Consider the following 17893-nt stretch of genomic DNA (forward strand, 5'->3'; position numbering starts at 1 on the left):
TGGGGCTCGAACTGCAAAACTGTGAGATCATGACCTGAGCTGTAGTCAGACACTTAACTGACTGAGCTACCCGAGTGCCCCTCTTCTGTAGTTTTTAATTACCTTTCTTCCTTCTTATTAACAAACTATAAGGTGCCTCTGCCATAGCGTCAATTTTACTACTGTTTTGTTTCCAAGGCCTCCTCCCTAGCATGGCCCCTGCTCCTGCCCCAATCTGGCTGCTTGCTCCCTGACTCTGCACAGCTGTTACCTGGGACTCCCTCTACTGCCCCAGAGAGGGTCACTCTATACTCTATACTCCAGATGCCGTGTCTTTTTTTTTGGTTTTCTTTCTCACTTTGCTGCAGCATGTCCTCAAGTAACTGTCCAAGGAAGGATATTTGTGAGGTGTATATATATTTTTGAATCCTTGGAGGTGTGAAGATATATTTATTCTGTCTCATACTCTGAGTGGTAATTTGGTCAAGTATAGAAAACTAGGTTCAAAATTACTTCCCGAGTGTCTTCTTACATCCATTGCTACTGATGGGAAGTCTGAACCACTGTGATTCTCCTTTGCAGCAAACCGTTTACTTTTACCCTTTTTGCAACCTTTCAACCTTTTCTTCCTCCCTGTTGTTTTGTGCTTTCATGCAGATATTTCAAGGGCAGGTCATTTTTCCTTCATTCTTTGTCCCATGTGTCTCTTTAGACCTGGAAATGTTTTCTTCTGATATTTTGTTGCAAATTTTCCTCACTTCATGTTCTCTCCTTTTTTGTTTCATAGTAGTTGAAGGTAGATTTACAGAGTCAGCCTTCTGTATCTCTTGTCTCTGCTTTCACTTTTTCTGTCCTGGATTATCCTCTCATTTATCTTCCCTCTTACCTCCTGGTCTGCTCGCTGAGTTGGAATGGGCTTCTTTACTCAAATCTCACATATCCTCTAAGACCCAGACCACACTCCTGTTCTTTTCCAGCCCTCCCTGGCATCCCTGTCCCCAGCCAGTGCCCAGGCCGCCTCGGCTGGAAGCACCTTGTCCTGACTCTTAACTAGGCTACCAAAGCGGGAAAGGATGCGGGATTCTCACCGCCTGAGCCTCCTCTACCAGGTGGAGGGCTGTGGGAGACTGCGGGGTGGGTCTGTAGGGGGTACTGTGAGGGAGTTTGGGAGACTGTAGGGTGGAGTTATAGGCGGGGAGGTGGGGGACTGTGGGCGGAGTTGTGGGCGAGTCTGTGGGCAGGGCTGCGGGGATTGTGGGCCGGGCTGTGGGCAGGACTGTGGAGGCTGTGAGGGCTTTGGGGACTGTGGGCGGAGCTCCTAGTGCTGTTGGCGGGGCTATGTGTGAAGCTTTGGGCGGGGCTTTCGGGGCGGTGGGCGGTGATTTCGGGGCTGTGGGCGGGGCCGTGGGTGGGGCTGTGGGTTGAGGCTATGGGACACTGCACCGTCCAGGCCTTCAGGGGCTCCTCGAAACTTTCAGGGAGAGGGGATAAGAGGTGTGGGAAGGAGGAAGGCGAGAGGGGCCAGGCAAGCCAGCCTTGCTTCCCAAGGCTCCAGTAAATTCCTGAAATTCATCAACTGCTCCCAGCGAGAGGGTTTTCTGTAGAAACCAGGAAGGCTCAGGATTCCTGTGTGGGCTGACAGGTAGTTGTCAAAGAGTCAGCTCATGTAACAACAGGGCTAGAGGCAGGGGGCTTCTTCACCGAGGCTGGGTGCTCACATCCAGCCTCTCCCTCTAAACCAGACCCCGCTCGTCACGGTTCACCCCTCCCAAAGCTCTGCTTTCCCTCACAGCTCCACTTAGTTCCATGTGAGATGACATTCCGTGTTGTCTCAGGCTCCCGCCACACCCGTGGGCCCTCCCACACCAGACATTCATGCAGGCACCCACAGCGTCTCCACCTATATCTGAATCCTCCCGTTGCATCCCGTGTCCCCAGGAGTGCCCCAGTCCACCCTCGCACTATCTACCCACTTCCATACCAGAGCGGGGTGGATTTCTGGCTTTGCCCTTTGCCCCCCAGGAAGCGCCCTTCGGCTTCCACGTTCAGCTTCCGCCCAAGGTCGGGCCCAAGGACTCCTAGATGCTGCCCTTGCTGCTGCAGTTTGTATTTCTAACCCCCAAATGTCTTTCAACCCTCTGGTTCTGAGAATATAATCCACTCTGGGACACACACACACTACTTATGTGATAGAAAGAGGATGCCATAGTTTCAGGGAACAGTGACGATAATCGTAACTTGCATACTTCTATGCACTTTGCAATTTTAAGGTGCTTTTACTCACATGAGTTCATTTAATGCTGATGATGATCCTCCCGGAGACAGGGAGAGGAGACTCCATCCTCATTTACAGAAGGCACACTGAGGCTCCGCAGGCCACATACCTGGCTGTGGCCACAGCCAGGGGCTGAGCCTGGAGCCCTCTCAAGGTCTTGCCATGCTCCATCTGTGAGGACAGTGGCCCCAGGGTCCTCCCCTACCAGACCAGAATCCCCAGGTTTCTCTGGTCCACGATTACATGTCCTTTGTCCTCCACCTACTAGAGAGGTCTGCAGGCGCATCCCAGTGACTCTTCTGCTCCCTCATGCCTATCCTTTGGGGCCACTGCTGCTCTGCTTCATCCCATGGGGCTCCTTCCTCCATGTTCTGGAGCCCTTGGGGCCATAATGTCCAGAGGACCCCCAAGGACATCTTGGGGAGGACCAGAGTAGCTTGGACAGGTGTCATTTTGGAAATTCAGTAGAGTCTGTTCATGTTATTTTAACAATGTGGGCTCTGGATGGACCTCAGACATGGGTCACATGGGGGAACTGGGCCTAGAGCCCCATCTGGGGATCCACACGCATTTCCTCTATTGACACTCTTACCCTCTTATCTCTGGAAGCTTCCGGGAGGTCTCTGCAGCAGACATAGGCTTGTGCTAACAACTCTGGATACATGCCCAGGGCTCAGCTAGGCCCTGCTGCATATGGAGATGGACAGATGCAAATTCTGTTGGCCCTATCATCAAAGTAGATCCTTCTCTGAAGGCTTTACCACACCTCCCCAGAGGCCACTCTGGCTCCAGACCCTGTCTTCTCCTCCCTGGATTAAGAGAGCAGCCACCACTGACAAGCTACACGCAACTTATGTCCAACCCAGACCCCCCCAGGAGCCTTACAACTCTAGAGGCAGATGGGTGGATCCTTTTCTGATGAGAACCTGAAGGTGGCTTCCCTTCCCACTCACACAGAGCCAGACACTACTTGACTTGGCATGTGCCTCTCCCAGAGCTTTGCCTCACCTCTACCTTCTTGCCAGCCCCTACCCTGCTGGAACCACATGGGCTTCCCTGCAGAGTCTGGCATACAGCAAGTAAACGCTGCCTGGGGCCTCTGAAATTTCTGACCCAGATAGCAAGGTTTGCTCCTCACTCTGTGCAGGCCTCTGCACAAATGCTCCTCATGAGGGGAGCACACCTGCCCCATCACTCTCGGCCCCTCCCAGAATCACTCTGACCGAAGTAGGATGCACTTAGGCCGTCCCACCCTTTGTTCTTCCATTTGAAGGCCCCTGCTCATGCCCTTACTTGTCTCCCCCTTTTACTGTACTCAGCCCCACTGTACTCTGCGGTGAGGCGTCGGCTGCCTCTGCCCTCAAAGCACAAAGAGGAGGCACTGGGCCAGGTGGCAGGCGGATCTTCCCAGCCAGACATTGGCTTGCTTGGCCTTGAAGGTGAGGGTAATGATAATAGGAGTTCCCACTTAAATCATGGTCATTATGTCCCAGACACTGTTCTACGTCTTCGACCAGTATCAACTTGCTTGACTCCCACAACAGCCGGTTTGCAGGTGAGAAGTTGGAGGTGGCAGGGACCAGCTACAGAGCTGGAGGGTACGGCAGTGCGCAATAGCCACCAAAGAGCACTCAAGTGTGCCTGGATTCAGGAGCCTCCCCCAGTGAACCACCAGGACAGAGATGAAGCAACAGGTAGGCATGGGTGTTCCTAGTGGTGCATGACACCCCCCACCAGGAGGTCCTGGGTACCCATCGAAAAGACAGAGAGACATGGAAACAGCTGGCGTTAGGATACACTGTTAAGTTAAAAAAATAATAATAAATTAAAAAAAAAAGTAAGGTGCCAAATTGTTCACATAAGACACCACTACTTTTATAAGAAAGTAGGGGACATTAAAAAAATATGTATATATATATACACTTCACTTATTTTGCAAAAAGAAGTCCTGTGGATACAGGCAGAGGGAGTAGGAGTGGAAACAAGATTTCTCTGGGCACACATTTTTTGATACAACAGTTTCATTGGGGTATAATTCATATATCATACAATTCACCCACTTCATGGATACAATTCAATGGATTTTGGTATATTCGGAGATAAGTGCAACCATCCCCACAGACAATTTTAGAACATTTTCATCACCTTAAAACATACCCTTTATCTCTCACCCCCACTATTCCCCTTCCCCCACCCCCCACAGTCATTTATTATTCTGACTATTTCATGTGAATTGGAACCATTTAATATATGGCATTTTTGTCTGGCTTCTTTTCACTTATCATAATATTTCCAAGGTTCATCCATATTATAGGGCATATCAGTACTTCATTCCTTTTTTTTTAATTAAAAAAATTTTTAATGTTTATTTGTTTTTGAGAGAGAGAGAGAGAGAGAGACATAGCATGAGTGGGTGAGGGGCAGAGAGAGAGGGAGACAGAAAATGAAGCAGGCTCCAGGCTTGAGCTGTCAGCAGAGAACCCAACACAGGGCTTGAATTCATGAACAATGAGATCATGACCTGAACGAATTCAGGCACTTAACCGACTGAGCCACCTAGGTGCCCCAATTAAAAAATAAATAAATAAATAAATAAATAAATAACGTTTATTCATTTTTGAGAGACAGAGAGAGACAGACTGCGAGTAGGAGAGGGGCAGAGAGAGAGGGAGACACAGAATCTGAAGAAGGCTCCAGACTCTGAGCTGTCAGCACAGAGCCCAACACGGGGCTCGAACCCAGGAACTGCAAGATCATGACATGAGCTGAAGTTGGACGCTTACCTGACTGAGCCACCCAGGTGCCCCTGTACTTCATTCCTTTTTATGGCTGAATAACTATCCATTGAATGGATATACCACTTTTTTTAATCCATTCATCATTTGATGGACATTTGGGTTGTTTGTACTTTATGACTCTCATGAATGATGCTTCTTTGAGCATTCATGCACAAGTTTTTATGTGGGCATATGCCCATTTCTTTCGGGTCTATACCTAGGAGTGGAATTGCTGGGTCATGTGGTGACCCTATGTTTAACCATTTGAGGAATTGCCAGTCTGTTTTCCATCTGTACCATTTCACATTTCAACCAGCAGTGTATGAATGAGATTTCCAATTACTCCATGTTCTCACACTTGTTATTGTCCATCTCTGAATATACCAGGCTGGGTGAGTGGGTGAGTGGGGTTGTTGCTAGGAGGCTGGTTCTAGGGGATGCCCATGGCTGGGGCTTTCTCCTCACACAGACTGGTACTCCAGATCCATGGAGGGGTTTGGGACACCCCTGTCATCCTGTCTGTGCTACTGGACATCTGTCTGGGGTGGGCTGGGGCCACCAAACAGCACAGTCTACTTGACTGGTTAGGGAAAGACGGCCAGAACACAGAGGACAACATTATCGAGCAGCAGCAGTCAGGTGTCACCAGGCTGGGGAACAGTCAGCCAGATGCCATTTAAATGCCTCCTAACAGATAGGAAGACCTGGAAAAGAATCCAGAACTGAATGAAGCAATACATAGGCCAGTTGGAGAAAAGTGTAAAGTCAGGAGTGTGGGGACTGCAAACATCTATGAATAGAGACAGGAATTAGATGACAGGTGACTCGTGTCTAGAGACTTGACTGGGAAGACTGGCTCTCTGTTAAACTGGAGAAGGGTTTGGAAGAGCAATTGTAGGTCAGGCCCAGCCTGCCGGGCAGACAGGCACGAGGCAGGACCTCTCCCAACATTAAATGTTCTGCCAGCCAAGAACACAGCCCGACATTTCTTAGAAAGGTAACTCTGATATTATTTTGGATGACAAAACTGTAGAATTGTCAATCCAAATGTCTAAGAGAAGGAAACCCACAATTTTAACATTGTTTAAACAGATGCTTTTGGTCTTTCCAGCATTCGTCATGTTTAAGATAATCTGGGCGATTAGACTCATAGACCAACTTTCTAATTAGAATTTAAAGCCATAATTGAGTAATTAATTTAGACTTGAGATTTTTAACTAGAAATCTAAGTTCTTATACAGTATTGGAATACTCAGAGAATGTGAGTCTCTATAGTTTAATGTATTAGATTTATAAAACAGTACTGAAGTACTTGGGAAGGTTTTTTTTTTTTCATTGATACAATTGAAGTACTTAAAATCAAATTAAAATTAAATGCACAAATGTAGTTTAAAACATTTAAAGGAGTATAATTAACAAAATATGTGGATGGGCCAAAACATAAATCAAAGCCCTTCCTGAACAAAGTGATGACTAAAACTTGCTACGTTTATGTATAAAATAAGCCATTTAGTAAGAGAATTTAAAAGCTGAAGGAAGAATTAGTCCCTTTATATCTGGGACTTTGTTGAATTGAGTATTAATTTTTTAATTTTTAAATAAAGTAACCTCTGAATTTTATTGACAAAATGTACCCTTTGAAGATATAAAACAAATCTCCCGTTGCACTGGAGTGGGGTAGAGGGCTCTGGGAGAATTCCTTTCACTGCTTTGGCCCACAGGGGCCCAGGAGGGTTCCCAGGGTGAGCAGGACTGCCCTGCCACAGGCACTGGCCCAGAGTGGTCTTGTCTACTGTGGTCAGTCCTAAATCTATCTCCACCGCAACCAGAGGGACCATTTAAAAGTGTGACCCCTGCTTAATCTCATGATGTGTTCCTGTCACCCTCGGAATAAAACCCTAGCTCTGCACACTGGTCCTACCACCCTCTCTGGCCATCTGTCCCCTGCTTCCCCTCCCCCACCACCCACCCTCTCTGGCCTCCCATCTGTCCTTGGAATCACTGAGAGGCTGCTGTCTAGAGACTGTACTAGCTGCTGTGTGCTGCTGGATGCTTCCTCTTCCTGCACCCACCAGCTCCTTCTTACCTTTCCTCTCCTTGGCAGATGCCCCTGACCACCCAGTCTGAGGGAGCCCTCTGTCCTGGTAGTCACTGTATCTTCTTTCCCTTTTCCTCCTAACATTTTTTGTCTCTTTTCTCTGATGTTCGTGTGTCCTCAATCAGAATGTCGAGTGTATATAGATGCCTCCTGGGTGCCCGAGGCAGTGTCTGATACACTACCAGGTGGGGCTGAGACAGGGACATACAGAGCTCTAGCCCTGAGATTTGGGGAGTGGGGTGAAGCAGCTCCTGGGGGCTCCTGCACCCTATGTAACTCAGCTCATATTTGCATGGAGAGCTAACAGGAGGCAGGGTGAGCACACCTCCCTCCGTGGCGCAAGGGTCAGGGCTGGACCATGAAAAATCATCCCATCAGCCCCGACTCTGTTATCTGGGACAGTGGAAGGACAGTTGGGGTGCCATGGCAGGCTATGGTGGCCTCTTGGGGTACAGGTCCAGGCGACTTACTGTGAAAGCCACCGCCACCTCCGCACTTCCTTTCTGTTCTTTATCTCTCAGGCAGGCTGGGCTTGCAGAATGTTCTATTCTTTCCTCACTTAGATGCTTAGCACTGCCTTTGAAAAGGAGATCAGACACTGAGACAGATCTGGAAACCCCTGGCCTTGTTGGAAGGGGCTTCCAGTTTGTGAGCTAAGGAGGGGATCTGACCTTAAGTCCCCCACCTGCCCCAGTCCCACCATTGGTGAGAGGGACATTCAGACAGATTAGAATTTCAGGCATCAGCCAGGGTGTGGTTTTTAGACAAAAAAACAAAACAAAACAAAACAAAAATTAGGAGGATCCCTTAGGAGGTATTTCTTTAAAGAAGTCTTTTGGGGTTCTGGGCTCTCTGCCAGGAAGAACCAATTGAGGCAATCAATGGGGGGCGGTCTGAGTGGGGGGGGGGTGTCTGAGGGTGGAAGAGGGAAGCTGTTAGCCAGGAGCTCTCACACTGTACCTGCCCCAGACCCCCTTGGAGGGCTTGTTAAAAACCTAGTGCTGGCCCCACTCCCAGAGTTTCTGACCCAGGAAGTCTGGGGAGAGCCTAGTTATTTCCCAAGCCTGCTGTGGCTGTGGGTCCTGAATATACTCTGAGGATGGTCACTAAAACAAGGCTGTGCCCCTTTGTTCTTTTCACTGAATGAAAAGAAGAGTGAAAAGAGATGGGTAAAGCCAGGTAAGCCCCTTAGGTCCAATTTAGAACTTGATGTGCTCCCTTCTTTTCTTTCCTTCTTTCTTTTCTTCCTTCCTTCCTTCCTTCCTTCTTTCTTTTCTTTTAATGTTTATTTATTTTTGAGACAGCAAGAGCACATGAGTGGGGGAGGGGCAGAGAGAGAGGGAGACACAGTCTGAAGCAGGCTCCAGGGTCCCAGCTATCAGCACAGAGCCCAATGTGAGGCTCAAACTCAGGAAGCTCAAGATCATGACCTGAGCCGAAGTCCACGCTTAACCAACTGAGCCACCCAGACACCCACCCTCCTTTTCTTAAAAGACCCCAGGCCCTGTGGATGAAGGGACCTTGGGAAAGGACTTGGGGTTTCTGAGTGACTTCTGATGGCCCCCAAGGGAGGGGCCCTTGGCCTTTTGTGTTTGGTCCTGTCTCACCCTGACTGGGTCCTACCGTGGGTGTGGATGAGACCTGGTCATCTCTGTCCTCAAAGCTTTGAAGCCCATGGGGAGTGCATAGGCATCAAGGGACAGGCTGGGCCCTGGAGGTACTGATCCAGCCAGGCCTGTGAGTGTGACATTGTATGTTGGGAAGGGAAAGGGACCAGGTGACTGGATGTAGAATCTTGGTGGGTCATGGAAGCCTTAGGGGAGAGGGTGGGGCAGTGTCCCTTCCTGGGCCCCATGGTCCCAGTGGATACCTTCCTTCTTTATGTCCTTACTTTTCTTTTGACAGGAGACAGCCTCAGGGCTCATTTCCCAAGCAGCTTGAATTTGCCAAATTCAAGAGAGGGTGTTGAGGGAGGTGGGGGCTGGTGCGATCAGGTGGGGTAGGGGTGTGCAGGGTGCTCAGTGTGATTACCTGACTTGGAGCCGCTGGCCACCGCCCTGCCTGCCAGCCTCCGCAGCAGCCCAGCATTCACATGCTGGGGCCTGGGCCTGGCGTCCTCCCTCCCAGTGACTCCCCGTGCTGGCTGTCAGTTGACAGGCCTAGGGGCTGCCTATGAACCTGCGGGGACTGGCCCTCAGGGAGGGGCGCTGGTCTCCCCAGCATGTCACATCCCACAGGCTTATCTGTTCTGGGAAGTTCCTGGGCCTGGTTGTCCTTTAGGGCTGGGCTGCTTCTTGGTTCCAGGCTCTGACAGTTGTCAGCAAGCTCTTTAACATCTCTGGGCCTCAGTTTTCCCATCTGTGAAAAGAGAATGGGTTTACCTCAAGGATTAAATGAGCTAATCGGTGTAGAGTGCAGAGCCAGTTGTATTAGTAACGTTATCATATCAACCAAACCCAGGGGCCAGGAATTCCTGGCACATCATACGTGTGAAGGGATGAACTTTACAGATAAGGAAGTGGGGGAGGGGTTCGTGCAGTTTGTAGGTTGGTTTTGGGTCTGCAGATCTCTCTGCTTTTTTTGGGGTTCTCCACCCTGACACTTCTTCCACATTTTCCCCCCGGGGCCTCAGCCAGAGGACCTTTGGCAAGCACTCCTCCCAAGGAAAACACCACCTTGGAGTGGCTTTCTAGGCCAACCCTGAGTTTATTTTACATTTTACACAGTATCGGTGGGCCAAGGAGACAGCTCATAATTAGCCTAATAAGGTGCCTGCTGCACGCACGTCTGTGCTCTGGCTCCATTCTGATGGCTACCCAGTAATTTGCCAGATCTCTAGGATAAGGCCTTTGCCTGGACAGGTTCCCATCACAAAGCACACCGTGCTCGGGGTGGGGCCTAATTGTGGTGTTTTCCAGGCTTCCTCCCTCCCCCTATAACCTGTGGGAGCCCAGCCCTCCCAAGCAAGAGCATCTCCCCAGTGAGCAAGCATCAGGGGACAGGGCTGCAAGGGGACAGAAGAGACCAAACCTGAGCTTTACTGACAAATGTTACAAGAGGAGGGGAGAAACCTCCAAGTCAGTTCTTGGCATCTGTGTGTAGTGGCTGGTGGGAGTCATGACAACTCTGTTGTGGGGCTAACCCCACTGTACACTCCCAGGCTCAAGTTCAGTGTCTGTTCCAGGGATGTGTTCAATGTTGTAGTCCCTCTCCCCATGCAGGTGCCTGCCTGCCTGCCTGCCAGCCAGGAATGCCCTGGAGCAAGTTCTGACTGACCTCTGGGTCCCTTCCAGAAGGGAGGTGCCCCCTGTCCCCAGGGCTCAGCAACAAGTCTCTCTGAGCCATCTTTGCCTCAGGGCTGCAGTGCTACATCAGGACTGACTTTGGAGCAGGACCCCAGGCCCTGGAGAGACCAGGCAGGAGGCCAAGGCCCTGGAGCTGTGTAGCTATGAAGCAGGAAGGCGGGCCTCACCACAGTACCCCTCTCCCCTCCTGGCCAGGGCAGCCACAGGCGCCCAGTGGGCGGACAACTGGGCAGCCAGGCCTGGAAGTGTGGGGCCAGCCCCACTGAACTCGCCCACGCGACTCTCTTTGATCTGCCCCCTGGGTGGGGCTGCATCCTCAGTGAGGTTTTCCCTGGAGACTGTGACTGGGGAGGACCAGCCTCCTCCTGGCCCCAGGGCCCTGTGTGTCCCTGGCAGAGTCCAAGGTCCCTCTCACTGCCTTTCTGGAGAGGATGATGCAGGCTGTCCTGGAGGAGGACAGCGCTGGTCAGAGGTAGAGCTAAGACCCCCTCAGCCATGCTTATCTAATACCCCTCTGAGGGGAATTGAGATCCCTTGGAAATAGAAGGGGCCTCAGCCTGGCAGGTCCTCAAGAGCCAAGGATTGATGGGGGGAACAAGGGTGAAAACTCACCTGGCAGGGTATCTGCATCCCTGCATTTTCTGGGGTCAACTGTGCCAAACCACCAGATAATCCTTTTGGTTTCCTGGAGCCATCAGGCCCATGCAGGTGCTAGGCTAGCCTCTGGGGGTTCCTTGACACCCACTGCTCTTGGTCCAGGCCTGGGCCTGCCCCCTCTATTCCAAGATGGGTCCAAGAGTGCCGAAAACCACCCAACCACCATCCATGGGCTGGGTGCAGGACAGTCTGAGTCAGAGCTAGCTCACCATGGGTGGGTGTGCTAGGGTGGGGTTGCTGCAGGGCACAGGGGCACCAACCACTGCCAGGCAGGGTCCTGTGGCCCAGGAGCTCTTTGTGCTCACATGGGCCTCAGGCTTGTTCTGTCTCACATGTTTCGTCCGGGTCTGCCAGGGAGGAAGTGAGAGCTTGGCTCTGAGTTCCAGGCTTTCTTCCACACTGGGTCTCCCACGTCAGTGCCTTGAGGGTTCCAGGGCCTTTTTGCTGGATGACCGACCCCTCGCATCTTTAGCGATCCCCTTTGAACTCTGTTTCTGACCCTCACCCAGGGGTTTTCCACTGCACTTGCTGTGGGAAGGGTAACTCAGACCTCCAGGCTTCTCTCAGTACCACTTGGATCCACAGAAGCTGTAGCAAGTGGTTCTCATCTGCCTGCCAGGTGCTGGGTCCTGCTCATCCTGCCATCCTCACCCTCCTGTCCCCCTGCTTGGCATTTGTCAGTGGGAAAATGGCATTCCCACATGAATTTACTCCCAGGAATCGCCACAGTGAGGGCAGTGGAATGGATGAAGATGAAGCCCTGCCTTCACTTCCATGCTTGGATTTTATTTCATTTTATTTTTTTAAAGTTTATTTTATTGATTTATTTTGAGAGACACAGAGAAAGAGAGAGAGAGAGAAAGAGTGAGAGAGCGCAGGGGAGAAGCAGAGAGAAAGAGGGAGAGAGAATCTCAAGCAGGCTTTGCACTGTCAGCACAGAGCCTGATGTGGGGCTCAGACTCAGAGACTGTGACACCATGACCAGAGCCAAAGTCAGGAGTCAGACGCTTAACCAACTGAGCCACCCAGCTGCCCTTCTCATGCTTGGATTTTAATTGGGCAAGGGGCAATAAACACCTGTGTGTCAGGTGGTGATAGTGATAAACAGATAACAATAATGAAGGGAAGGGGACCCCAAGTGGAAGGGGTGGTCTACAGGTTTAAATGGGTTGACCAGGAAGCCCTCCTGGAACAGGGACATTTAAATAAACATCTGAGAAAGCTGAGTTAATGGGGCTTACCGATATCCAGGTGAAGAGTTTCCAGGCAGACAGAAGGGCAAATTCAAGGTCTTGAGATGAAGGTGTGGGCAGGACAGCTCCTAGGCCCAGGGCTGGAGGAGAGCAGAGGGGTGACTGGCCCTGTGGTATAAGAAGAAACGTATTTGGTCTTGTCCCTGGCTCCTAGCACAAAACTCCTAAAACCCTTGGAATTTCTTGAGTGATAGGAGTGTCTTTTGTTATTCAAACACATCTGAGTTTATGCTAATGAGGTGACTTAGGGTGGGACACCTGCTTGATTGCAGGATAGGCTGGTCACTAGAAAGACTGAAGAATTAGAAGGTTAGAATTTTCAGTCCCTCCCACTGACCTCTGGGAAGGAGAAGGATGGGGGGCTGCAGATTAAGCTCCATAAAACCTCTTGAACAACAAGATTTGATGAGCTTCCAGGTCAGTGAATACCTCCACATGAGGGGAGGGTGGCATACCCCAGTTCCTCAGAGACAGAAGCCCCTGCATCTAAGACCCTTCCAGATCTTGCCCTGTATACCTCTTTATCTGGTTTTCCATCTGTATCCTCTATAATAAACTGGGACTTGTAAGTAAGTGCTCTCGAAGTTCTCTAGCTGCTCTAGCAAATTAATTGAACCCAAGAAGGAGGTCATGGGAACTCTGATTTACAGCCAGCTGGTCAGAAGCACAGGTGACAACCTGGACTTGTAACTGGTGTCTGAAGTAGGGGCCTCTCTCATGGGCCTGAACCCCTAAGCTGTGGGATTTGATGCCGTATCCAGGTAGGTCATATCTGAATTGAGTTAAATTTGTGGGGCATCCATCCAGTTGATGTTTGCTGAGAATTGGAGAGTTGCTTGGTGGCTTTGGGAAATATACTAGAGTCCCCGGCTTGGGTTTTAAATGGCTCACTGTGCTGTGTGGAGAAAGGAGGGGTGGGGAAGGGGGAAGTCGGAGACCAGGCAGGAGGCAGTTGTTGGGGAGATGTCCTGAGACAGTGTGCGTAGTGGTGGTGGTTTTGTGTGTGTGTGTGTGTGTGTGTGATAGTTGATGGATGTTGACCACACTGCGAAGGGACCAATGACTGGATTTGGTGGATATGACACATGCAAAAAAGAAGGAGGATGAAGTGGCTCCAAGATTATGGCCTGAGCACTGAGCAGCATACAGTTGCCATTACCTTACTGACACCTCCATGCAACCTTTTGAGGGAGGTGCAGTAATCAGTCAAAAGCCCAACCTTGGAAGAAGAAGAGACATTATCTTTTATCCTGCAAAGTTATGATTTTTTCACTAAGTCTGCCAGTCATTCCAGATAGAGTTATTTGAATGTGTTGCCCACCTGCACAGGGAGGTCCCTTGGGGACAAGGAGTTGAACCATCCAAGCTTGCCTGAGTGAGACAAGGCATGGGTCTGGGGAGGTGAAGGAGGTAATTAATGGGCTGTCTGCTTGGAGCATGTGGCTGGGGACTGCACCTTTCCTTCTGGATGTGATGGTGTGTGCTGTGTGTAAAAGCACACGTTCAGGAACAATGGCTGCCACTGAATGGTACCACCTGTGCTGTTGACCTGGGTAGGGCCCTTCACATGGGAATTTGATCCTCTAAATAATAGCCCTGTGAGGGAAGACATTATGCTATGGTCTGAGTGTGTCCTCCCTAAATTCATATGTCAAAATCCTAACCCCCAATATGATGGCATTAGGAGGTAGGGCCTCTGGGAGGTGATTAGGTCACAACGGTGGAACCCTCGTGAGTGGGACTAGTGCCCCTGTAAAGAAGACCCCAGAGAGCTGCCACATCCTTTCCACCATGTGAGGACGCAGCGAGAAGACACTTATCTATGAACCAGGAAGAGAACTCTTATTAGACACTTAATCTTCTAGTGTCTTCATCTTGGGCTTCTGGTATCCAGAACAGTAAGAAATAAACACAAAAGGTGCCTGACTTACAATGGTTTGTTTTAATGATTTTTTGACTTTACAATGGTGCAAAAGCAACATCTATTTGGTAGAAACCATGCTTTGAATTTTGGATTTTAATCTTTTCCTGAGCTAGTGATCTGCAGTATGCTGCTCTCCTGTGATGCGGGGTGGTGGCGGGTGCCACAGCTCCCAGTCAGCCATGCAATCATGAGGGTAAACAACCCACACACCCACAGCCAGTCAGTTCTTCACCTTCAGTACAGTAATCAGCAAATTATATGAGGTAGTCAATGCTTTATTATAAATAGGCTTTGTGTAAGATTATTTTGCCCAACTGTAGGGTCATGGAAGTGTTCTGAGCAAGTTTAAGGTATGCTAGGCTAGTTATTATGTTTAGTACATTAGGTGTATTAAATGCATTTTCGACTTAAGATATTTCTTTTAATGTTCATTTTTGAGAGAGAGAGAGAGAGAGAAAGACAGAGAATCCCAAGCAGGCTCTGTACTATCAGCACAGAGGCTAATGTGGGGCTTGAACTCACAAACCACGAGATCATGACCTGAGCCGAAGTCAGACGCTCAACCAACTGAGCCACCCAGGTGCTCCTTGGTGCAAGGTATTTTCAACTTATGATGGGTTTACTGGGATTTAATCTCATCCTAAGTGGGGGAAAATCTGTATTGTTGTTTAGAAGTCACCAGTCTATGGTATCCTATTACAGCAGCCCGAACAGACCAAGACACTGATGTTATGCCATTTTACAAATGAGGGAACCGAGGCTCATAAGCAGAGGACTTACCCAAGGCAGTGCAAGGACCTAAACCTAGCTCTCTAGCTCCTAGGTCCCTATCCTTCTTCTGGCTGCATGGCCAACTGTCTGCTCCTCTGAACCCAGATGGCCCTCATATTTGAGGCCACTGTCTCCAGGGGCTGGACCAGAACTTGGATGTGCCCAGCTTGTCCTGGGTCTGGTCAACAGCATGTTCTTCTGGCACTGAAGAGCTTCTGGAAAAGTATAAAAGGGTAAGCCCTGCATTGAGAGAATCTTCCCTAAGTTTGATGGGAAAGCCATGAGACAGGACAAGTAGGGGACCAGGACACCAGAGTCTATAGTGTTCAGTCCATAAGCAATGGTCTCCCCTGAGCCAGGCAACTGCATCTTGAACAGTGTGTGTATCAGTCAGGACACGATATGACGTGGTGACAAACAACCCCCAAATCTCAGTGGTTGGAGACAAAACTCTTGTGTTTTCCTCCTACTGTATGTCCAATGTGACCCACAGAGACAACATCTCCATGTCTTCCAGAAGAACAGGCAAAGAATGGAGCCAAGCAATAAAACACTGTCATACATCATTTCCACTCAAATTGCATTGCCCACAGCAAGTCACAGGGCCACATGTGATTTCAAGGGGGCAGGAAGTGTGATGTTTCTGTAAGAGAAAAGATGCAGTTACTGTTGCTGATAATGAGTTACCTCAAACATAGCAGCTTAGATCATTTTATTATGTTTCTGAGCATCAGAATTTGGGAAAGACAACATCAAGGAAAGCTAGAATCTGTTCACAGCATCTGGGACCTCACTGGGAGGACTCCAAGCCTGAGGGGATCCCTGGACTTGGGGCTGCTCACCTGAAGAGTTGCCTCCTCACATGCTGGCTTGGACTGCTTTGAGAAACTTCCATGTGGCTTCTGTGCAGGTTTGGCCTCTCTACAGCATGGTAGTTGCATTTCAAAGCAAAGAGTCCAGGGGCACCTGGGTGGTTCAGTTGGTTAAGCCTCCGATTTCGGCTCAGGTCATGATCTCATGGTTTGTGAGTTTGAGCCCTGCATCGGGCTCTGTGCTGACAGCTCAGAGATTGCAGCCTGCTTTGGATTCTATGTCTCCTTCTCTCTCTGTCCCTCCCCCACTCATGCTGTCTCTCTCTCTCTCAAAAAATAAACATTAAAAAATTTTTTTTTCAAAGTGGAGAGTCCCAAGAGGGCCAGGCAGAAATTGTCTCGTCATTTGTAACTTGGCCTCAGAAGTCAAATAGCATCACTTACCCCAAAGTGGCACCATCCCTGGATTTGGGAGAAGGGGAAATAGCCCCTCCCTCTCTGCAGGAGGATGGTCAGAGCTGGCTGTACAAAGATCAAAGGTTCAGTTGGTTAGAGATCCCGTTTGTTGCTAACTTTGGAAAATGCAATTCACCCCCAAGGAGAGGTGAAAGACAGGTGAGCAGTGGTCTCTCCAGCGGTGGGGAATACACAGTATGTCCAGTCATAGCCTCTGACCTCTCAGCACAGGCAGTTTCCTTGAGGACTATTATGCTTGAAGCTAACAGGCAGGACAGAGCAAGATGGCCAGGCTGTGAGCCGGGGTGCAAGTTTTTTTCCTGGCTCTCTTGCTCCCCAGACTCTCGACCCCCAGGGCCAGGACTCAGCCTCTCTGTGGGAGGGGCCCTGGTGCCCAAAGATGTGCCTCTGTCATCCTCTGAAAGGAGGAAGTTTAAGTAAGGACAGGAGATTGGTTGGGACCCCTCCCACAGAAGCATGACTTAGAGGGGGATGGAGGGGGGCAACCAGTGCCTTGGGACACTTCATTAGCCATGGAGATGAGGCAGGCTCAGTTCCCCCAGGCAGCCCCAGATGACAAAGGCCCCAGAAAGGCAGTGTAGTCAAAGGATGAGTGAAGACTTAATGTAGAAGAGGGGACTGAGCCTGAATGTTCCCATCTGGAGCAGGACCCAGTAAACACCTTTCGCAGGCACCAGATCCAGGGCTGTCACATTTCCCCTAACTGCCAGAGTGGATAAGAAGCTGTTTTCTTGGCAGTAGCAGCCACAGGAAGCCCAAGGTGGAGCTTGGGAAGGCAGGCTCAGTGTCCTCTGCACGCTCATTACCAAATACTTATTTCTTCAGCTAGTCTGGAATTCTTTCTATTGGGGCAGGCCCTCCCCTGGGATGTGTAGACTGTTCTGGCTCAGCCAGCAGCAGTAAATGGGGACTTATTCAAACAAGAGATGCAAAAATGTGGAAAAAATACTTTGGAAAATGTTTGCATTGGAGGGACCGGCAAGGGCACTTGTGAATTGTTTTCTTCTTTCGAAGCTGCCCTTACCATAACTTGTTCCAGCAGAACTGATGCGCAGGGCGCAGGTCCCTTGGGACGCAGCAGGAAAAGCAGAGGAGAGGAAGGGCGGGCTACACAAAGGCCTTGGGAAACAAGTTGTTTATCGACTTTCGCTCCACAGCTCTGTTGCTAGTTCAAACCACCCTTGACCCCTGAACGTTCAAGGACAGCTACGTCCCTGATTCTTTTAACGTCTTTGCAACTCTGAACCAATGAGGGGCAAGACTTTCACTCTGGTCTGGGTAGTTCTGGGTGGTGTATTTAAAATCAGGGACCACAGGGGCGCCTGGGTGGCGCAGTCGGTTAAGTGTCCGACTTCAGCCAGGTCACGATCTCGCGGTCTGTGAGTTCGAGCCCCGCGTCAGGCTCTGGGCTGATGGCTCGGAGCCTGGAGCCTGTTTCCGATTCTGTGTCTCCCTCTCTCTGCACCTCTCCCGTTCATGCTCTGTCTCTCTCTGTCCCAAAAATAAATTTAAAAAAAAAACGTTGAAAAAAAAAATTAAAAAAAAAAAATCAGGGACCACAATGA

At 49.9% G+C, this 17893-nt stretch overlaps 1 long non-coding RNA gene across 1 annotated transcript; it reads right to left on the reverse strand.

Moving 5' to 3' along the window:
- Positions 1 to 8019: 8019 nt before the first annotated feature.
- On the reverse strand, positions 8020 to 17637 carry LOC131516168 (uncharacterized). Its single transcript, XR_009263922.1, has 3 exons — positions 15510 to 17637; positions 12333 to 12452; positions 8020 to 9487 (listed from the first exon to the last, which is right to left on the reverse strand). It is a non-coding gene; the product is annotated as an uncharacterized LOC131516168 (long non-coding RNA).
- Positions 17638 to 17893: the final 256 nt, after the last annotated feature.

Source organism: Neofelis nebulosa, chromosome 7, assembly GCF_028018385.1.
Source record: "Neofelis nebulosa isolate mNeoNeb1 chromosome 7, mNeoNeb1.pri, whole genome shotgun sequence".
Lineage (NCBI taxonomy): Eukaryota > Metazoa > Chordata > Mammalia > Carnivora > Felidae > Neofelis > Neofelis nebulosa.